Raw genomic sequence first — 24,280 nt, 5'->3', positions numbered from 1 at the left:
TCAGACCTGCTAGGCTGAGGGAAGTCCCCAGTCCACATCATGCAGGATAGAAAACTAGTCTTTCTTTCTGGATGAATCAGACGACAGAGTTAGGAACAACAGTAATCATTGGAATATGAGGAGTGTGTATAAATGTCAAACAACCAAGCTAAAGGTAAAAGAAGTAAACTGAAATTTGAATTTACATCTAAGGGATAGAGTTTGTAATTTGAACTAAAAAAAAAAAAATACAACACTCTTTAGAGAAATATAACAATATAGGCTTTTCATAAGATAACACAATGTTGAATTTCTTGCCTGATTTCAAATATCCAGCACAAATCTAAAATTACTTGAGATGTTAAAAAATTGGAAAGTATGGCCCATTTCATAAAGAAAAGACAAATGGAGACAAAGAGATCAATGGAACAGAATAGAAGGCTTAGAACTAGACCCACTATGTATGTAGTCAAATGATAATTGACAGAAGAACAATTGTAAATCAATGGAGGAAAAAATTATCTTTTCAACAAATGGAGCTAGAACAACCGGGCATCCACATGCCAACAAATCTCAACAAAGACCTTGCACCTTTCATAAGAATTAACTCACATAGATCATAGTCATAAATGTAAATGAAAAGCTACAAAACTCCTAGAAGAAAATCTAGGTGTCCTTGGGTTGGTGATGACAAAAAGCATGATCCATGAAAGAAAAATTTGATAAGTTCTACTTCATTAAGATTAAAAAAACTTTTGCTCTGAAAAATATACTGATAAAAGAATAAAAAGAATAATCCATAGCCTGGTAGAAAATATTTATAAAACATACATCTATTAAAAGACTGGAATCTAAAGTATACAAAGAACAATGAAAATTCAACAATAAGAAAACAAAGAACTTGATGAAAAAATGGGTAGAATATCTGAAAAGACATCATACCAAAAGAGATACAGATAGCAAATAAATATATGAAAAGATGTTCAATATTGTATGCTATTCAGAGATTGAAATTTTCAATAATAAATGATTTCACTACATATCTATATAAGATTGGCTGAAATAAAACACAATACCAAGTGCTGATGAAGATATAAAAAAAACAGCAGCTCTCATTTATTTCTGGTGAAATTCAATGTGGTACAGTCACTATGGAAAACATTTGAACAATTTCTTACAAAGCTAAGCATAGTTTTACTATAAGATCCAACAATTATTATTGTTATTTACCCAAATGAGGTGAACACTTATGTCTAAACAAAAACTTGCACATGAATGTTTATAGAAACTCAATTCAAAGTTGTCATAGCTTGGAAGAAACAAAGATGTCCTTCAATAGGTGAGTGGATAAACAACTTGTGGTATAGCCATAGAATGGGATATTAGTGATAAAAAAAAAAATGAGCTATTGGGCCACAAAAGTATATGGGAGAGACTTAAATGCATATTGCTAAGTGAAAGTAGCCTACTTAAAAAGAACTATGTTTGGATAATTCCAACTACATGGCATTATGGAGAAAGCAAAACTGGAGAAAGTAAAATGATCATTGCTTACTAGGAGTTTGTGGAGAGGGAGGAAGGAATAAATACAAGGAACACAGGGGATTTTGAGGGTGGTGAAATTTTTCTCCAAGATACTTTAATGGTGGATACTTGTAATTCAACTTTTGTTAAAACCCATTAAATGTAAAACAACAAGAACGGCCTCAATGTAAACTATGTAATTTAGTTAATAAAAATAGGTCAATGTTGACTCATTAGTCATACCAAATGTACCCTATTAATACAAGGTATTAATAACAGGCAAAACTGTATGTGGTGGGAGGAGGTGAGGAACATATAGCAATTGTTTATACTGATTTTTTTCTGTAAACCTAAAACTTATTAATTATACCTAAAACATATTAATTAAAAAAAAAAAAAAAAAGACAACCAGGAGTGATATCAGCCAAAATTGCAGAGTAGGGACCTCTGGAGGCTATTCCTTCCCAAAAATACCACACAGCTGGCAAAACCTATTAGAATCAAGCTTATTAGAACTTGAAAGATGGTCAAAGGTTTACACCAATCAAATGAATGCTTAGCCAGAAGAAAGGCCACTGAAACAGAGTAGGAGATCTTTTTTGCATTATAAATTAGTCTTACCCTCCCCCTTACTCTGGCACAGTGGTGGTCTTAAAGATGGTGTTTTATATTCCCAGTGAAGAACTGGTTCAGGAGGAAGCAGAGTGGGTCTACTCCTCAAAGAATTGTGTTTATCTGTTTTGACCTTACTGGGGTTTCCCTAAAGGATTGTCATAGAGGCTTCCCTTTGTTAGATATGACTCTGAACTCTATCTGGGCAGTGTCTACATAGAAAATAAAAACCAAGTAAGCTGCTGTCACCTCTTTTAAAGGGAATAAGAGCTTTGAAAAGCTATCATACACATATGGAACCTAGAAAGGTATGCATGTGTTCAGAGCAAGATATATGCTCAGAAAAGACCTGAGAAGACCATAAGGGTTCATCTCTGTCTGTTTTTTAGGCTCAGAATAAGTGAAAACAAAGGCTATGTTGTCAATGATCTGATTAAGCATTGAAGGAGTGCCTCGACACAAAGCCAAATTGCCAAGACCTGACCGGGGGTACACTTGTTGCTTTCGCTTTTTTTTTTTTCTTTTTTACCTTTTTTCCTCTTTATTTTTCTGTTATTCTTTTGTTTGCACATCAAAATACCCCCCAAATCCACTTTTCAATGAAAATTATGAAGCATACAAAAAAACCCCCAACAAAGTATGACCTATTTACTGCAAAAAGGAAATTAATTGATAGACACTATCCCTAAGGAAGCACAGACATTGGACTTAACTATACAAAGACTTTGGATCGACCATCTCAAATATCCTCAAAGAGTAAAAGAAAACTATGAAAACAAATAACTAAGAAAACCAAGAGAATAATTTCTCAGTAGAGAATATCAATAAAGAAATGGAAAGTATAAAAAAGAACTAACTAGAAATTTTGGAGCTGAAAAGCACAATAACTGAAATGAAAAAGTCACTAGAAGGTATAAGAATAGATTTCAACTGAAAGAGGAAAGATAGTCAACATTAAGATATGTAAAAGAAGTTATCTATTTATACTGAAAAGGAAAAAAATGAAAAGTGAACAGAGCCTAAGAGATTTGTGGGCCATCATCACACTTATCACCACACACACAATGGGAGTCTGAGAAAGAAGAAAAAGGGGCAGAAAGATTATTTGAACAAATATTGCTCTTGAACTTCCTAAATTTCATTTAAAAATATGAATCTACACATCTAAGAGGCTCAATGAGTTCTAAGTAGGATAAATCAAGGAGATCCACACTGAGACATATTACAATAGTCAATTTCTTGGGAGAAACCATGAAAGCCAGAAGGCAGTGAGATGGCATTTAAATTGCTGAAAGATGAATACTGTCAACCAAGAATTTTATATTTGGCAAAGTATCTTTCAAGAATGACAGAGAGTCTATGGCCATGTTCCCTTGAACAAACCTGATCTCGTCTGATCTCAGAAGCTAAGCAGGGTTGGGCCTGGTTCGTACTTGGATAGGAGACCACTTAGGAAGACAGGTGCTGTAGGTGTAAAAATAAAAAAAAAATAAGGTATTGTAAGTTGACAAGGTCCTTGTAACCTGTGAGGTCAACCAAAGGTTGCCTCACCTAAAAAAAAGAAAAAAGAAAAAAGAATGACAGAGAAATTAAGACATTTCCAGATAGATAAAAAAATAGAGTTCATTAATAGTAGACCTACTTTACAATAAATGCTAAAACAAATCCTTCAGGTTTAAATAAATACTAAGCAATAATTTAAAGACATGTGAAGAAATGAACTTTAGTAAAAGTAATTACATAAGTTAACATAAAAGTTAGTGTTATTATACTTTTTGTTTGCAACTCTTCTTTTTTTCTTATTAAAAGAGAAATGTGTAAAACAAAAATTATCAATCTAAATATACATGTAATATATAAATAACCTGTGACTCGCAATATAAAGGTGGAAGGATAAAGATATATAAGAGCATAATTTTTATATATTATTGGTATTAATTCAAAATGTTTGTATAAGTTTAAGATGTTCGTTGCAAGTGCTAAGGTAAGCACGAAGAAAATATCAAAAATACAGGCAAGGAAATGAGAGGGGAATCACTACAAAAATTAACACAAAAAAAGGCAGCAGTGGAGGAATTAAGAAAAAAAGTGATATTTAGAAAACAAATTAAAAACGACAAAATTCCTTTCATAATTACTTGAAATGTATTAAATGGATTAAAATCTCTAATTCAAAGGCAGATATTGATATATTAAAAAAAAAACATGATTCATTTATATGCTGTTTACAACAGAATTACTTCAGATCCAAGGTAAAAAGAACTTAAAAATTAAAAGACTGGAACAAATATATGCCAAGAGTCTATATAATGGAACATTATTCAGATATATACAGGAATGAAGTGCTAACACATGTTACAACATTAATAAATTTTAAACGCATTATGCTGAATGAAAGAAGCCATACACAAAAGGCTACATATTGTGTGATTCCCTTTATATAAAACATCCATATAGGCAAATTCATAGAGACAGAAAGTGGAGTAGTCATTGTCATAGGCTATGGAGAAGGGATAATGGAGAGCGACTACTTAATTGGTGCAGGATTTCCATTTGGGGTGATGAAAAATTCTGGAACTAGATAGAGGTGATGGTTGCACAAAACTGTGCATGCACTAATGCCACTGACTTGTACACTTTAAAATGGTTACACTGGTAAATTTTTTGTTATGTGTATTTTACCACAATAAAAGGAAAAGGAAAGATAAAGAACATACAATTAACGGAGACTGACTCCAAGACGTTGGAAATAGCAGAAGAGTTTTTTAAAGTAGGATTTATAACTGTGTCCAATGTCTTAATAAAATTATGCTAATAATGAATAAAAAGGCAGTGTTAAAGCCAAATGGTCAGTCAGAAAACTAGCCCTTAAGACAATTCAATATCAAGAGGGTTAAAAAAAAATGAGAAATTAAATAATTCTTGATACGAATCTGAGATATCATAAGGATGTTACAGAACTCTGTGCAGGAAGGAATAGTGATGATGCTTCATCTCTGCTGCAATCCAGAAAAAGCTTTGTAGCTGACTTTGAGACTGTCTTTCACCCTATAAATGCAATACATTAATGTCTTTTACTTTAGGCTGCTTGAGATTAAAAATTAGAGTGGGATAATGTCAGAGAGGGTCTTCAGTATCCCCATCTGGGCTTTCAGGATTGAGCCTTCAAAAGCTAATGTGTTTTCCTGAGATTACCTTTTATGTCATAAATATTGCCTTAGAGTCTCAAACAGGGATCATGACAATCATATGTTTGGCTTAAAGGAAAATTGGAGTTTGAGGCTGAAAAATCTCTGTCCCTGAGTCCCTTTTTGCTCAGGCAACTACCAAATTTTAACCAGCTGTCTGGTCACAAAAATGTGTCACTGGCTCAATCTGTATTTGTTATTTTGAGGTTGAATATTTAGTTTGGATTCCTTCTCAGTAGGTTGCACAAATGCTAATTATGTTCTTTTATTTTCTGACCACAAGTCGTATGTTACATTCTGACTGGTGACAGAAAATATTGAACAATAAATGTGGAGCTGCAGTTATCAAAGCAAGAATAATACTTTTAAAATATGTTCTATTGAATTCTGTAGTAGACTGAAATTAATTATTCCCAGGCATGAAATCTCTAAATGAATAAAAAGGTTATTAACTTTCTCTTCAGGACAAAAGATAGGAAAATCTGACTCCTTCATACATTGTTCCCCACACAAACTAGTAATTTGTTGAATTGATTTCTTTTGTCCAGAAAGCTGAAAGACATCTCCATTGAAAATCCAACCTTTTAAAATTATTATTATTATTCACCTTATATATAATAATACTCAAAGTTAAAAAATAGCTAGACCTAGTTATGGATCTTGTTATTTGGCAAATGCATATCAGACTTAAGACAAAGACAATATAGCTATGTATATTTTCTAGAAGGTTAGGTTAGAGTTTGTGATCTATATTAATTCATAGTTGGCCAGTAACGTAAAATTGTTGTGCTTAAGTAGTGACATATAATTACATTTTTTAAACTAAAAAAAGAATAATAATAAAGTAATACAAAAGAATTTATTTTAAGGAGATGTCCCTTATAACCAGAATTCAAAATTGGAAAAGCAGCAAACACATCCTCCCCAGACCCTATTTTGTGGCTTGTTGCCACATAGTCTCCTGATGGTTTGTCTATAGAATACTACAGGTTATTACTTAATAATGCTACTAATGTCTTTATTTTCCTCCATTTCCTTTTCTTTATAGCTTACCTCTATTTCTCACTGCAGGTATGGTATATCGTTTTATTCTTAATAATTTGTTCTTGCTCCAGTTTTGACTCAGTTCCCTACTGCCTTAATATATTTCTCTGCCTCATTGACATTAAGCTTGGCCATCTGACTTTTTCCAAAAACTCCATCTGAACAGAAGCTCTAAATAGTTTGATTTGTGCTTCTTATTCTTGCTGTCTATCATGAGATCAGCCTGTTCTAGCACATGGCTTTTCCTTTAGCATGGAGTCTAAAATGAGAAGATATGTGGAACCGAGGTTAGCAGAGCCACAAGCCATGGCAGTCAACATGTAACGTGATCAAGAAATAAATTTTATTGTTGTAAATCACTGAGATATTGTGATGATTAATACTTGGCAAAAGTGGACTAATACACCAAAGAATACAAATAAAATAAAACTTTTTCCTTTTGTAATGTTCTCTCCTTAATAGAAACATTGTTCATAAAGACAGTAGTATAACAGGGACAGAATTTCCCAGAAATTGTGTGTTTTTTGACATTAGGGCTCTAACCTTGCTATTCATTTTTGTATCCCTGGTACTTAATAAGGTAAGACACAGTGAATATTTGATGAATGGTTATCTGGAGCTGTACATTTAATCTCTGTGCACACCCTCCCCGACCAAAGTATCTTTCTAACTCTCAGCTGGTTCTTGCCAACCTATCACCCTGAGGTCACTTGAATTGTATTCTCTAAAATCTCAAATTAACTTTTATAAAAGCGATATGGAAAAGAAAATGCTATAGAGAAATAATAATATTAAAAATAATGGTAGCATATATAGACTTAGTCTTTACTATGTGTTAAATGATAGCATAAGTAATTTTATCTATTTTCTCATTCAGATCCTACAAACAACCAATGTATTCAAGGATTTCTTTTTTATTTTTTTTTCCTTTTTTTTTTTTGTTTAAATTTAGGATTTTGATTCCAGATACTCTGATTACAGAATTGAATCCTTATCTTATTATATTATGTTCACATATTGTATTTCAAAGATAAATTGAATCTACAGTTTTATGTTAGCCTCATATGGCTTTTTCCAAATTGACCATGGAACAAGATTTAATCCTCATATCAGACTTCTTTTGGTTGGCAGTGTCTTGGGACATTGCACAGAGATATTTTGCTTTTCCTCTGGTTAACCCTGACTAGCAGGTGATCTTTGAGTAAAGCTTTTATTCTTGACGGGTTTTTTATTCTGCAAAGTGCACAAGGATTAATGAAACAATTGCCTGCAAAGTGCTTGGAGCTCTGGGGAGCCAAAAAATGCTTTAAGTGCAAGAAATTATTCCACCATATAAGTCAGCATTGAATTTTTAAATAGATATCCTCTTTAAAGAGTAACACTGAGATGAAAATCAAAAAGTACCAAGCAGTTCATTAAAGGTTAAATGTCTCCCATTGACATTGAGATGTCAGATACTGAAAACAGAGAATGATAGAGCCAAAATTTGAACCAGGAATGACCAGAGGTCCTCAAGTCCAAATGATTTACTTTTAAAAACAATGAGGAAACATGCCCAAAGTGCAAAACCAGTTGGGTTACATATCTTGCCCAAGGCCACACAGCTAGTTAGAATGAATGAAGCAGAAAAATATTCATATATGGTGGATTTCAATGACATGAATTATTAGATCAGATTACCAAAGAGAAAGATTCAGGGAGGGCTGGGTCCCTAGGTGGATGGGTATAAATTCAGTAAAAGGGCAGAATTTGAGCTAAGTCTGAAGGGCTGGCAAGAATCGAATAAGTGGAGGAGTGAGAGAGATGTAGTCCATGTCATTAAAACTGTGATCTTGAATGTAGAGGTTGGAATATGTATGGTAAGAAAAATCGCAATACATAATACTATAATTGGATGTAGGTTCAATAGAAGAAGCACCTATAATTTACTGATGTTTCCTCAAGTTCTTATTCCAGGTCTCTCTTCCTTCCTTTTGCAAACACAAATGATATTTTGTGTATTTGTGAGGTATTGAACTGAGTCTTAGCTTCTTGGAAAAGAACTGCAAGTAAAAATTAATGAATTATTTCTTACATCAAGGAGATTAACATATACTCCATCAACATATACTCCCTTGCTACCGACTAGAACATGAGAACGTAATAGGTGGAGAGAGAATGCTGAGGTTCAGAGAAGGCAGAGACCAATTCTGGCAGGGGAAACAATAGTGGTAATGATAACCAACATTTATATCAGGTTTACTGTGAGGCAGGCTAGGTTTCAGTGCTTTACACTCATTGACTTATTTAATACTCATCACTATCCCATGTGGTATTTTCTGTGTCAACAGGAATCTGTCTCTCCATATCCCTTGGCTCTGTTTTCCTCGGCCTTGGTTGGATTCTTAATGGAATCTCTAGAGTGGTAGCAGAGTTGCGGTGTCATGCTGAGCCTAATTGAAACTTGTGGCAAGAAAAAAAATATAATACTGATCCTGTCTTTATTTTAAAATGATATATTTTTATTGTGGATTTTTTGTTTTATTTTTGATTTTTAAAAATAAGAATTAAAATATTAATCCTGATTACTGATATTTAAAAAATATGTATACATTGCGAAAGGATTGCCCCTATCTAGTTAACACATCCATCACTAATATATTTTGGTGAGAACATTGAAGTTCTACTTCCTTTGTTAATTTTATTTATTTAATATAGTGCATCAACTATAGTCACCATGTTTTACATTTGATCCTCAGAACTTATTCATCTTAAATCTGAAAATTTGTACCCTTTTACTAATCTCGCCCTATTTCCCCCACTCTCTAGCCCCTGGCAACTACTTTTCCACTCTGTTTCTATGAGTTAGACTCTTTTTTTCAGATCCCACATATAAACAATATCATACAGTATTTGTCTTACTCTGACTTACTAAACTTAGCATAACGTCCTCAAGGTTATTGCAGATGGCAGGATTTCCTTCTCATGGCTGAATAGTCCAAATATCTATATATCTATATCTATATCTGTATCTATATCTATATCCCACATCTTCTTTATACATTTATTGACAGTTTTTTCCATATCTTGATGATTTTGAATAATGTTACAATGAACATGGCAGTACAGATACTTCTTTGATATCCAGTTTCATTTCCTTTGGGTATATACCCAGAAGTGAGATTGGGTAGTTCTATTTTTAATTTTCTGAGGACACTCTATATTGTTTTTCATAGTTGGCTGCAGCAATTTATATTTCCAGATTACTTAGTTTTTTGGTAACCCTCCGTAGTTTTTTGCACCTGAGACAAGTGCTTCACTCACCTCACCCTCATCCCAGTCCTGAAGAAAGGCTATCATCAGTTCTAAAAGAGCTTTATTAACAATAGTTTCACCAGATAGGGGTGTTATTTGGCTGACATTAATCCCATGCCTATCCCTGAACCAGTTATCGATGCCTAAGAGAAATGCAATGCTTTGATTGGGTTCTGGAGCTGGGGGTGGGATCAATCCCTTTCCAATAGCTGAGAATGTCGGGAAGGGGTACCTTACTTATGGTTTCCCAGAAGCAGAGCCTGAAATAGGGATTCGTACTCAACTGATTTTGTTGAGGAGAAGATGGAAGATGCACTCAGAAGAATAAGGGTGAGGAAGTAGGAAAATGCTAAACAAGAATGTGGTTTAAGGTAAAGACTGGCTTCAGTGTGATTCCACCCAGTGAAATCAGGGAGCCCGCCTTTTGCTTCCCCATGCTCATCAGCATTGGCTGAAGCCTGGTGGTAGTGAAGCGAGGCATCTGTGGCTGCAGGCACTTCTTTAGAGAATGGGGCAGCTGTGATCTGTTCTCAGCCAACATACACAGTAGCCAGGGATGGCTAGCTGCATGGGCCAGTAGGGAGGTCGGGCCAGGGCCCCACCAGTGTCCAGTACAAAGGGATGGGTCTGAGCATACAATTACCAGAAAGGAAAATGGATGCTGCTCAGACATTCAACAGATACCCTCTTTACTTAGCTCCTTAGCAAAGGCAATGGAATTGATTGTCTCTTAATGGCATATGTTTTAATGAAAAATAGAGCACACATACACTTTTCCGTATCCTGATCTGGAATACTGTAAAGCAGAAGCAGCTGCCTGCACTACATTCTTGCTGCCTGGCTATAAGTAAAAGCTTTTAATGGAGAGTCAAAAAGCAGTGATGCTCACCTGAGCTCACCTCCCTGCTTTCATACAACCCACCTGAGCCACAGAACAACAATGAATAATGCTGATGGTCCATGTACAGGTCCTGGACTGGCTTGACAAGATAGAATTATGATAAGCAAAATGGACTTCTCCCTTGAATATTCCATTAGTGGTGGTGTCATGGCACTTAGAGGTTCCATATCCTGGGAAGAATGTGCTGGTGGAGTGAACTGCAGTCAGGAGAGAAAAGAAGAGAAACCCACTGTCAGCTACGGCCATGCCAGGGAGCCTGCATAAATGCTCCTCTGTCAGGGAGCAGGGGGGGCCCTGTCACCCTTTCATTAGCAGTAATTGAATGCCTACAGAGGCAGTAATTACAAATACCAGCCAGGCCTCACAGGCTCATCTGTCTTTGTTTATCATCACAGTAAGGGTATTGATCATTACTAGGGCTCTCCTTTCCCTTGGATAGGGACAGAGAAATTGGATTAATGAGGCCTGGCATGTATTGTGTAACACATGCCTGGAGGGAAAAGGCAGATCAGAAATACTGGGAAATGATGAGTGCTTGATTTCCTAGGTTGTCCAGGCTGCTAATGCTCTTGGGTGCTTCCTGTAGGGGCTTATGCTCACATTCTCCACCCACCAGCATCCTTGCTTTTGCTGAAGCCAACAAAACCCCATGATGCAAACTCAGTAACTCCCCTCCTAAGTCACTTTTCTGCAGGTACCATCTAAAGAAAGAAGGGAGGAAGGGAGGAAGGGAGGGAGGGAGGGAGGGAGGGAAAAAAGGAAGAGAAGGAAGAAGGAAGAAAGGAGAAACAACTAATTATTATGAAAGCTGATAAATAAAGAGAAAGAGCCAAGCATTTAACTTGGCATCTGAACTCTGTCAGGGTAACCAGAGTTGATAAGTTTCTTTTTATAGAAGCAGTCCAGTTAATCAATGAAAAAGAAATAGTGGAATTAGAGCCATGAATCCCAAACAATAGAGTGCATCAGAATCACCAGGAGGGCTCATTAAACTACAGATGCTGGATCCCACCCTGGAGGTTCTGATTCAGAGGTCTGCGGTGGGGCTGGAGAATCTGCATTTCTAACCAATTCCCAAGTGATGCTGCTACTGCTGGTTTGGGGACCATACATTGAGAACCACTGGATTAGAGCATTCCTGTTTTACAAACCTTAGTGAAATCACTGTTGAAGGCAATGATAATCAGTGACTGTTAATGTCACAAAACAAGAGGTACCCTGAACACTATATGTCTCCTGGTAGAAGTAAATAAACCACTTATGAGGAATATCAAAATATTGATCCCCAGTCATTCCAGCCAGGTCTAACTACCAGTTTACAGAGGATACAGGGGAGACAGAGGTAAGTTAAAGTCACTACAGAGAAGCAAACAGCTGTTGTCCATGTTTCTGGCTGATAGCCTTCAACCATCAACCCTTCTCAGGAATTGGCCCAGCTAGAGAGAGCGGCCTCGCCCCAGGTCACAATCCCTAGCCATAGCAGACCATATGTAATGATTGGTCTGAAGGTCTGACCCTACCTAAAGGACCATCCCAGCTTTGGAGTTTCCCGTAGGATTGGCTGAGGCCTTAGTCGAGACTTCATTGCAAGCGAATTGTTCCCTTTGCCAGTTCTGTTTTCGTCCCCTCCCTTCCTCAGGGGTTGTTCTCAGGAGTACTCTTTAATTATCTTCCTGCATGCTAATGCCTATCTCAGGTCGGCTTGGATGGGGGTGAGGGGTGAAAGGGAGCCCAGCCTAAAACAATTGAATATTGAGAGACCCTCTGACTGAGGCACTCATAATTTAGCTATAGAAATATACATAAGTGACTAACTGTAATTCCTCTTGAGGATCTGTGCTGTGATAATGAGGGAGAGGCGACATAGAACTCTTCTCCTTTCTTTCCATCAGACAAGAAAGAATGAACCCTGCCCTAAATGGGAGCAAAGATGTGGCATGATTATCACTTTGTATAGCCAGGATGTGAAAGACTGTCTTAAGGGCCATTTATTCTTTTCTCATTTTCCTTTCACAGTTTCTTCCTCTTCATACTTGTATAATGCCTAGATTTTCATTTCCAGAAATGAATGAGCCACATTTCCAGTGGTAGAGGTCTCACATAGACATTGTACATTCTGCTGTGGATTTAAACGGCTGATTCCCAAGTAATAGGTTTTGGGAGATCAATAACTAACTCGTTCCCCATATTTGCTGAAGCAGGGTTTTACATTTATAATGTAAAAATCAAGGGGCTCAAAGAAAGAAGAGAGTTCATCTAAAGAGAGCTGGATTACATCATTAAACTGTTAATTAACCTAATAGCTTTAACTTAAAAAAATCAATAGAGCTTGCTCACTTGTTGGAAAGAATAAATTTAATATTTTATGTGTAAATGTCTATCCAGTTTTTCCTATTATAGCATGCAGTTTCTTTGGTGGGTACCTGTTGAGCTCTTTTTCTTAAAGTTTAAAATTGGAAGCCTTTTTTCACTAGAAGTGTGATAGCTATATTTGGAACAAGATTTAGAAAGACCTTAAAACTTAAAAAATAAAAAAACTTGACAGGAAGTTAGATACCTAGTGTTTTGATTTAAAAATCTCTCTTTGTATGTAGGAGGGTAAAGAGGCATGGAATCATTTCTACAAGGATATACTTAGGTTTAGATTTTTTTCTTTTGGGATACTATTGAAGTTTTCTGTTAAAAAGTTCATTTCTATAGGAGTTCACTACACCACAAGTACTGCACTAGGCATTTTGAAAATCCCAAAGGAAGTACTCCTCTGTATTTCTAATTTAATTTAAATCTATCTAATGCTCAGTTAGCTGTGGCTATACTACCTGTTCAATGTTAATGGGCACAGACAAATCTATTAGTACATACAAGTTGTGGTAAACAGCACAAAATTTTTCTTAACTTTCTAAACATTTTTTTTATTGTCAATCACAGTTGATCTTCAATATTTTATATCAGTTTCAGGTGTACAGCATAGTGGTTAGGTATTTACATAATTTACTAAGTGATCCTCCCTCGATTAGTCTAGTACTCACTGGGCACTATGTAGAGTTTTGCAATATTATTGACTATATTCCCTATGCTGTACTTTACAGTCTCTTGACTATTTTGTAACTCCCAATTTGTACTTCTTAATCCCTTCGCCTTTTTCACTGAGCCTACTAACCCCTGTCTCACTTGTCAATCACCAGTTTGTTCTCTGTATCTATGAGTCATAAACAGCACCAGGGACACCTTAAAATTCTCCTTCCATCCCCATTCATTGGCAGGAATTGAATAATTATTATCTTAAGAGACTGCACGTAATTTTTCCTTTTGTTTTGTCCTTCAGCCTAGCTTTATGATTCCAGTGTTTAACATGGATGAAAAAAAAATCTGGTTAAAATTGAATAAATCAGGTTTAGTTTTAGGAAAGATAAACTATTCTTCTGGTTTAATCTGGCAGAAATTCAGCTAATCATGTATTTACAGGCTCACTGGACAGCCTGGAGGATCAGATCCAAAGCAAGGTCTAGAGGTGTAACTCCCAGGACTATACTGACATAAATATACAAGTAATTTGAAGGGCAAGCGAAGATATCAAATGAATAGGAAAGGGCTTACCTTTTTCAGTGGCTAAGAGAAAGGAAGAAGTTTAACTGTGGACACTTTTATGTTGATTGATTTTTGTTCTAAAATATATTAAAGTAGAAAAGTGAGTAATTCAATTGAGTGTACTTACCACCATTTTTATGCGACTAAATTGCATTGGTGGGAGTTGGGTGACCCTTTTGGCCTGGGGATGTGATGACTTGGCCACATGGTCATAATTTCCACAAGGTGGAGAAAGCAGAAGAACATGTGTTAATCATTCTAGCTGGGAGCAGAGATTTTTTTAAATAATATTTTGAAGAGAAGAGCACAGGACTAATAATGGTGTGAAAGAAAAAGTAATAAGAGGAAATTACTAAAAGGTATTTTTTAATAGTATTTGAGAAATACATGTAAAGATCTTGAAGTTATTTTGAAATTATGCTTTGGTCGAACATATTTTAAAACTTTCCTATTATGCTGAACTGGGCCATGTGGATTATGACTTTGATATGGTTTTAAAAATAAGACCACAAATACTTATCCTTAAGGACTTTTACATTTGGTCCTTAACACCTAAATATCACCTTTACTTTTTTTGCTAGATAATTTATATTTATGTGAATGTTCACATCACGCAGGGTAACCTGAGCACATGACTACTATGCAAAGTGAATTGGAGGAGGTAAGCCCTAAAAAGCCATCTCTTTGGGGAAGTTTCTCCTCCTTGAGTTATTGATATCATCTTATCGATTTCAAACTCAACTATATTATTTTCAGCTCTATATCCCAGGTATTGTGACAGATGCTAGGGAGACAAAATGATAAAGACAACTGTAAGCATTTTTGGAGCTCATAGTTCAATAGAAGAGCTAATAACTTTCATTTACATAGTTGTTCAAGTTGTCATTTCTTGATGCCCATATATTAGGCCTTGCAGCTGTAATGATAAACAAAGTAGGCATGGTTTCTACTCTCATGGAGCTTATAGTTTGATAGTAGGAACGGACCATTGGCCAGGTGACTGCCAGTAATGTATTAGTTCTACCAAAGAATAAGTATAGGTAAAACGAGAACACAAAAGAGGGGCAATTCACGTGGTTAATAGGCTTTCAAGGCCATAAGGTAAACGAAGGTCTTCAAGAGGAATTGATACTATGAGGATTCTCAGGTAATTTTTGTGTAGAAGTAAATCTTCACATTAGTTGGGTAAATACCTAGGAGTGCAGTTGCTGGATTGTATTGAAAGACTATGTTTAACTGTGTAAGAAACTGCCAAACTGTTTTCCGAAGTGGCTGTACCATTTTGCATTCCCAGCAACAGTGCAAATGAGTGAGAGTTTCTGTTGCTTTTCATCATTGCCAACATTCGATATTGTCTTTTTTTTTTAAATATAAATTAGTAGCTATCTTAATAATGGCAACTCATTTTTGTTCAATTTGCAATGTCCTAATGACAAATGATATTGAGTATATTTTCATATGCTCACTTGCCATTGCATACCTTCCTTGGTGAGGTGTGTATTAAGATATTTTGAATACTTGATCAACTTTTCAGACTCTGAATCCCCCTTTGCTTATTACTGTGGCCCTTGTCTAATTTAATTATTGGCAAAAACACATAATTCAAGAGTGTTATGCACTTAATTGGAATGAATGGGTAGAAAAACCTGTTCATAACCTCATGATCTGAAAGCAAGAATAGGTGCTGAAATTTTCAGACCCAAACATTTGGATTTAAGGTAGATATGACTTAGATCTCTTGGTGATCCCACCACCTTATTTCCACAATCTTTTCCTGTTTTATATGCCATGACCTTTATCTCTATTTGTCAGTTAGTGTTCATTTGGCCATATATTATGGTGGTCAGGAGAACCATTCTGGGAGCATATAATCCTGACTCGAGACTTATGCAGTATTGGAATTTAACCATTTCACATGAGAATGTTCAGTATTGAGACAATTATTTCAAATGACCCAAGTATTATCCTTCCTTTTGTATTTGCAGAGATTCTAGTGTTTGGCACATCCTCACTTAGTTCTAGTTTGATGAATTGACTTTCTTAAAACCTGGCAGAAGTATTCAAACTCCCTGGCATTGATGAGGCTGTGGTTCTTCATCTAGAATATAGGCTGGGTAGCAAAGGAAACTTTTGGCAGGCTGCTCAATGAGATTTGTAAACAATAATTAAATGGACTTATGCATCCTAATTCTCTTTCATTTCCTTCTTTCAGAACACATGAAGGAGTTTTAGTTCTGGATAATAAACAACAAGAATCATAACACTCTACATTTAAACCAAATGAGCTGAATGAGGGTATACAATTCTTGCAATTATAAATTTACCGTTTTGCCTATATTTACAATAGAAGAAGAAAACAAGGAAGCACAGCATTACTGGTGTGCCAAGCGCTTATAAAAAGCTTTGTGAGACCTCTGGTTGTCAGATCATTTGGAACCCAGTCCCAGCTCTGCCTGTCACTGGTTCTATGATCTTGGGCAAAGCTCTTTTGACTTTCAGCATTAGTCCCCCAGTCCAAAGTAAGTAAGCGAAAGCAGGTGATATCTGATTTATCTTCAGATGCAATATGTGATAATAGTAAATCTTAACACAGGTTGCAGTTTTTGTGCAAAGGAGAAAGCAGAACTGGTGGTGGGGCTTAAAGCTGTAAGTGCTTTATGAGACTTGTTTTGACTCTAGTGGCCACCAGGGACTTCCAAAAACACTTCTGCAAAGTAGCTTTATTTATAGAGTTGTTTGTATATCAGTTATTCTGTAAATTGAAACTTTCTTGCCTGTTGACAAAATTTCAGAGGAAAACAGTGGCTCCTAGAGCAATAAAACTATATTCAACGATAGAAACAGTTTTAACAGCAGTATTTAAAGAGAACGTATTAAATAATATATTTTTGATATTTTTGTGCCTTGCATTAAATTGAATTTGTGGTAAGGCAGCAATTTTATCAGTTTGTGGAAAGAATTCAGTTTACTTTGGCTATGGATATTCTAATGTTTGCCTTTTTTAAAAAAAATGGAAATATGGAACTGTTACCTCTCTCTAATACATGGTCATTACTTTACATTTATGTACTTCATCTCTCCATCGTTTAGTGCCTATGACGAGTAAAGAAGAAATAGTGCATATAATCAACAGAGAAGCAGGGCTGTAAAAACTTAAGAGGTTATCACCTTTAGTCCTCCTTTTGTGTTGATGAGGAAACCAAAGTGAGGCAGATAAAATTATTTGTGCAAAGCCATACAAATAGACTGAGTTGAAACTGGTACATGTGGTTATTCCTGAGGTCAATAGTGAGGAGCACCAACCTTCTCAGAGTCAAACTAATAAAATATATGCACAGTGGATAGAATTATTTATCTGAAAGAGCAAACTAAAAGATGATATGCAAGTGGCTAGAAAGTTTGCAGAAATCCAACTGAGTAATTTGTACTTCTCAGGAGGTAGGATAGGGCAATGACTGTAATGTAGTAAGTGGAAATGTAATCAATTGTATATGAATTTTAAAAAGTTGTAAGAATAAGGGAATGTTTATAGTAGAGCTGAGATAAAAAACAAAAACAAAAACAAAAACAAAAAACCTGGAGCTAGACATTGGCAGTGTGTGTCCAACACCTTCCAGTGGCAAAAATCAACTCTAACTGCAGTTCAGGAATAGCTCTTACCATGGCCTTACTGAAATTACACTAAAAAATGGCCACTCCTGTATTCTTGAATCAATACCCCCTAACACCTTCATCTATGTTATGTTTCTACTGCTGAGAGATCTAGACAAATTTCATCTCTTCTAGACCATGCGAGTTCCCCTTTCTCCATTTATGGTGTTGCCAAGAGCAAACAGAACAAAATCAAATGCTTAAAAAAGATAATAATTGAACCAAAAGAATCCTTGTCTTTGCAGAAGTTCTCTATCAATCGGCAGAAATGGGGCCCAGCTTTTAGTGGCTTCAAGAGGCTAGGGTCCATCCTAATATTGGCCTTATTTGATATTTGATGTATAATTGTCAGCTGGTTCAGAATGCAGCCAGAAGGGCAGATTGGAGGCTAGTGCTCTGATAATGAGGTGATATGAGGATTTATCGTCTTTGACCCTGAAGGTGTTAACAGATTTTTTGTTTATTTCAGAGTTATAGTTTCTACAGAAATCATTTAAAATGACCAGGTACTTATACATTCGCCTGACCACTTGTGCAAATAGGAATAGCCTTCCAATTGTTCATGAATGAGTGGCTGGGGTGGTGATGAAATCAGCTACTGATGAGTCTTTATGCAGAAGAAAAATTCAGGTATTTTGAGCATTGGTTAACATCTCAGATGATGTAGGAGGCAATAAATTAAGATAAAGAAAAAAAATGCATGTATTTTAAAGGGAAGCAATACATTCTTGTTGTCTGTTTTTACTGCATTTCCAGTATCTCCCTGAATTGGGACCAAAGTGATTTTCATGATTGTTGAGGCAGGTTGGACATGCCATCCCAGGTATTTAGAATTGCAATTGCCAAGTTCTGTAGGTACTTAGAATTGGAAATATACCTTTTAGTCTGTGACATAGCAACCTTCTGATGTCTCAGGCTACTTAATTAAGGAGAGAAACCTAGGTGAATAATCGAGATTTCCAGTGATTAGAACAGAGTAAACCCCATTGGAAGCTAGCAAACTGGCTTGTGGTCCATATGCTTCAGACCCTTAATGTTGATAGGCATGAGTCAGCTTCCCCATGTTGGGCACCTCTGGGTCGTTGGCCGGACTATGGCTCAGACCCTGGATTATGATCCATACATTCAGGGAAGCCTCTTAGTAGAGAGCTCTCTACTCCTCTTCAGAAAATCTCTATGCTCTTCTTACTGACTTTTCATTTCATCTATAGTTCCCCTTACTTCTCACTCAGGATTCCCTTTTCACAACCATGTTACAATTCACTTATACAGGCAAATTTATTTCAGTGTCTAATTCTAGATGGCAACCATTCTAGTTGCTTACCTAATTTGTCTACATTACCAGACATTCTTTCAACACCCAAATGTGTATTTATATGTTTATGCTTATAGTTTGGCACTTTGTAGCTAGTTGATCTCTAGTAATTGTTAATTGATCAAATGAAATAAAATCAAGCAAAGAAATAAAAAATCAAACAGGCAAAACTCAGACTGAATAGCTGGTAAATGTAAACCTATCATATAAGTCAAAGCTTTAAAGTCTTGAAGAGGTTAAAAAAAAGAGGAGGAAGAGAAACTTTGTATAAGATAAGACTAGTAATGAAATTTATAAATAGGCCCATATGATAACCTGGGCTCCCATTTAGAAGAGAAATCACAACTATTTACATTACATGATATAAAACCACTGTTCATTTATTGCCAAACACCTACAGCTCAGCCTTTTTATACTTCTGGTTATTTGATGGTATTTGCTTTGCTTATCAAATAAATAAATAAATAATAAGCAATTCTGCTTAAAGTAGCCCATGGTAATTATGTTTGGCCAGAATTAAAATCAAAGTAACTTGTAGTTTCAAGTGTAGCTGATAATCATCTAGTCCAACTTGGCAAAGTCCTCGTGAAGTTTTTCATGGTGACGTCCATTCTGATTTGTTGTGATATCTAATTGGGCAATTACTATACTATCTTGTCTATTACTTTTTTTCAACCTCATCCTTAGTTTTGAATAAATTTTTTTTCTTTCATCTGCATCTTTCTCTTAGAGAAAGCAGCTTATATTTATTGGTGCCCTACTGTGTGCCTTCATTTCATCCTTATAGCTTCCCTATAAAGTATGGAGTATTAGCTTCAGCATACACTTAAGATGTTGAGGATTCTGTAAAGTCAAATATTGTCCATGGTCACACACTGAAGAGGCCAAGTCAAGAGCTGAAACCAGGCTTGGTCAGCTTGTGCTCTTTTCACTCCTCTCCTTAAATAACTGCCTCCCTAAACTTTCCCTACCCTCTTATGAGGGTCCAGAGTTCTGAACTTTTGTTAAATTATGTGCCTTAGTTTAACACCTTAATTCATGCTGCCCAAACAAGACATAAACTCAAAAGACATCAGGCAAAATCATAATCCCAAGCTTTATGGGTATAAATACTATTTTGTTTGTTTTTTTTGGGGGGGGGGTTGTTGATTTTAAACATTATCTCTCTAACCACAAGAGAAAAAATGGGGGGGGGGAAGCCTCAAAAACCCAAAACCAAATAATATGATACTTCTTTTTTCATTTACTTTTTTTCTTAATCTTTCTTCATTTGATTTTCTGAATTATTTCATGCCTTACTCCTTGAATTATGAGTTAATTTTGTGTCAGGAAATGTAATTTTACAGTTTCCTTAATCTTTTATATTGTTTTATTTTAAACTTATTACAATCTACCTTAAGTGATATTATGGGATCATGCACAGTGTAAGAATTTTAAAACTGTCCTTCCCATTCCTCCCATCTTTTGCACTATTGTTCTCATCCATTTTCATTGTTCCGTGTAATACCACAAAACAATGTTGTGAAGTTTGCTTTAGATAGCAAATTTTCCTTAAGAGGCTTTTAAAGTAAGAGGTATTTAAAGTAAGAAAAATATATGTTTACCTTTTTTTTTTGGATCATTTTCTGATCTCTTTATTTCTTAATGTAAAAGTGACTGTCTATTTGGGATCATGTGACTTCCTACCAAAGGATGTTCTTTGAAATTTCTTAGGGTACATAGTTACAGGCAATAAAAATGTCTGTACATTTTTTAGCCTAAGAATTTCTTTATTTTGACTTTAATTTTTAACAAACTTTTGATTTTATGACAGTTTTAGATAAACAGCCAAATGTGAAGATAGTTCAGGAAGTTCCCATGTACTCCACCTCCAGTTTCCTTTATTATTAACATTTTACATTAGTGCGGTACACTTTGTTATAATATTGATATATTATTATTATTTGCATATAAAATTGCATGTAAAATATAAAATAAAAAATATAAAATAGTATTATCGTTATATCTGTATAATACATTTATTAAAATTAATGGGCCAATATTAATTATATGATTATCATGGACTAATTTCCTTAGTTTTCACAGAATGTCCTTTTTATGTTCCAGGATCCTATCCAGAATACCTCATTACATTTGTTTGACTTGTCTCTTCAGTTTCCTCTTGATTGTGGCACTTTCACAAACTTTTCTTGATTTTCATGACATTGAAAGTTTTGAGAAGTACTGATCAGTTGTTTTGTAGAATGCCCCACGATTGATATTTTTCTGATGTTTTTCTCATGATTAGACTGGGGTTGTGGATTCTTCAGAAGAACAGTACAGAGGTAAAGTGCCATTCTCATCTTATCAAATCACACCAAGAGTACATACTATCAATACGACTTATCATTATTGATATTGACCTTGGTCAATATGATGGTCATATGATATGGCTGAGGTAGTGTTTGTTAGGTTTCAACACTATAAAGTTACATTTATTTTCCCCATTTCTATATTGTACTTTCTTTAAGAAGTCACTGTGCACATAACTTCTCACCTTATGGCTTGGGAAGTTATGCTCCATCCCTTTGATGGTAGAGTATCTACATAAATTAGTTAGAGTTCTGCATGGAGATGTGTCTTTTTTCCCCATTTATTATTTTTTAGTGTATTAAACCATTGACTTGTATCAGTATGAACTCATGAATATGTATTTTATATATTCACCCTTGGCTTTCACCTGTTCTTATACACTTGTGGTCCAGAGGGCAACTCCAGGCTCTTGCTCTTCTTCTAATATAAGACTGCTGCTGTGTCTTCCTCAGTTTTAGCCTTAAGGTTGAGTAAGAAGGGGTCTCTGTGGTCTTGGTCCAGCCTTAGATTCACAGGTCCAGTGCACGTGGGCCTCAGGAATGATGCTTTCTTCTCATTCTTCCCTTCATCCTCAGGAGATCTATAGTTGGTCAAGCTGGGTGTTTCCCACCTCATCTTCAATCATGGCAGACCTCTGAGTGATATGGAATTTATGGCACCTGACCATTTCTAGTCCCGCCCTAGGGATAGAGGTTTTAGCTACCCATTCTTCTTTGTCAATGGTTCTTTTTCTCTGCATGTGCAGTGACAAGGTTTGTAGTCCCTGTCTCAGCAGCTTAAAGCTTTTGCTTTGTAGGAAAGAGAGGTATGGGGAAGTGGGAAGGGCTTTATTATTTTCTGCCAACAGCACCTGATTGCTCCCTGCATTGAGATTTTGTATCTAGGGGGAGTTTCTCTGGCATCCTTTTCTATCTCCTGTGTTTCTTGTGAGCCGCCATTAGAGGGATGTGGCAAATAGCTTATTAGTGAGTGTGGATTTCACTGTTTCTGTGGCCCCTAGGTACTGTACTGACACTCCAGTTTACACTTAGACTTTAATGAGTGAATTAAAATTTCAGCTGATTTATTTTTACCTGCTGTTAAGTTGGTGACATCTTCTTTCTCTGATCCACTACTGGTGAAATAGTTTGTGTTCCATTGCTCCTAGGAGGAGCCTCTCCTTGCTCTCTTATTGGCCTGTATTCCATTCATGAACATAGAGATAAAAGTGTGAAGGCATACATACCTTGCTTTTTATTTTCATGTTCAGTACTTTGTATTGAATGTAATTATACTAACAAATGCAATATTTCCCTATAGTACTATAATATATCTACAGTATCTTTCATGCTCATCATTTTTTGGACCAATTTTTTGGAGGGATTTCTTGATTATTAATAGATTAGGCTTTGTGAAGAAAAGTCCTTCTACACTTGTATACACAAAGCAGAGAAGAAAATGCCCATTGGCCATGCAGTGCGTGGTGTGGTGTCTTTCCCTGAGAGAGACTCATGCATAGAGTAGAGGGAACGTTTTGTCAGAGATTTAGAATTAAGGCGTCTGCTTTTTCTAATTGTTGTTGCAAAAAAAAAAAAAAAAAAAAAAAAATTACCTACTAAGTGCAAAATAGATATAGATTCTTTTACTACAATATTATATTATCATATAAAATCAATTCATGATTGCATAAGAATGAAATGAAGGCTTGTATATAAGACTTAAGTCATTTTATATATAGACACATATAGGTATAGGAAGAATACATATGATTATGGTAACTGGTCTGTGGGGAGGATGTGGGTATAGAAGGGAATGGATAAAAATCAAAATATGATTTCTCCAAGTTATACAGGCGGGCAGTAGTTATTGATGTGTTATCATTTCAAAATTCTTTCTTCTGTTGTTATCCATCTTGACCTCTGAAACTCACCCAGGAGGAACATTACCTGCTCTTTCAAAATTTAGGCTCAAATGTAAATAAATATGATGAGAAGGTCATGGAATATAGGATCAGAAGGCTTGGATCTGAGTCTCAACTCTACTACTTCCTAACTTATAACTTGGGTCAAGTTCTTTAACTTTCCTATACCTGTTTCCTCATCTGCAAAAATCCCAACCAAACAAGGGAACTAAATCAAATTATGGATATGAAAAAGGACTTTTCAAATCTAAAGTACTGTACAAATTTTTACTTTTATTATGGCTTCACATTTTACTCTCCCGAAATAGGTGAGCCAGGGCAATAGACACATTCAATTTTAAGAACAAATTTTCTCTCATTTTCAAATGTGCTTATTCCCACAGTAAGTCTATAAATTTGCTCAATAGCTTAGTTTGTTAATCTCTGTCTTGAGATGTTTGCTGTATTAAAATGACTTTCTTTTCTTCAGAAGCTGAGAAATGGTAAATTAGAAAGCTGTAGGATCACAGACTTAAAACAGTAGTTAATGGAGGAAACATAAATTTAATGTGGGTATCACAGAGGTATAGCAAAAGTCAGAATATTGGAAGGAATATTATAGCCTGAGAAGAAAACATATACGTATATTTTCAGAAGACTTGCTAGTCCCAAATTTACCTTCTGGCTGAATGATTTTATGGTGGGAAGAGTAATTTTCTCTGCTATTTTTAAGTAACTCTCTGGTTTTAATCTTCAACCCAACTCCATTCTGATTAGAACTCAAATTTCCAGCATGCAAACAATCAGTGGGAACTAGGCCACACACAAATCAGATACTGCACTTGAGATGCCAGTGATATGATGAACCTTTTCTCACACCTTGAGTTGACTGTATTCTTTTGTTATAATTCTCATGGATTCATGTTAATATTTGCACATTTCTACCTGTTCTT

General features: G+C 35.5%; 1 pseudogene; it reads left to right on the top strand.

Moving 5' to 3' along the window:
- The first annotated feature begins 3,470 nt into the window (after positions 1-3,470).
- LOC118601819 lies at positions 3,471-3,588 on the top strand (annotated as a pseudogene).
- The last annotated feature ends 20,692 nt before the right edge of the window (positions 3,589-24,280 follow it).

The sequence above is a fragment of the Rousettus aegyptiacus genome, unplaced genomic scaffold (assembly GCF_014176215.1).
Source record: "Rousettus aegyptiacus isolate mRouAeg1 unplaced genomic scaffold, mRouAeg1.p scaffold_m13_p_4, whole genome shotgun sequence".
Classification (NCBI taxonomy): domain Eukaryota; kingdom Metazoa; phylum Chordata; class Mammalia; order Chiroptera; family Pteropodidae; genus Rousettus; species Rousettus aegyptiacus.
This window is presented reverse-complemented; position numbering and strand designations above follow the sequence as displayed.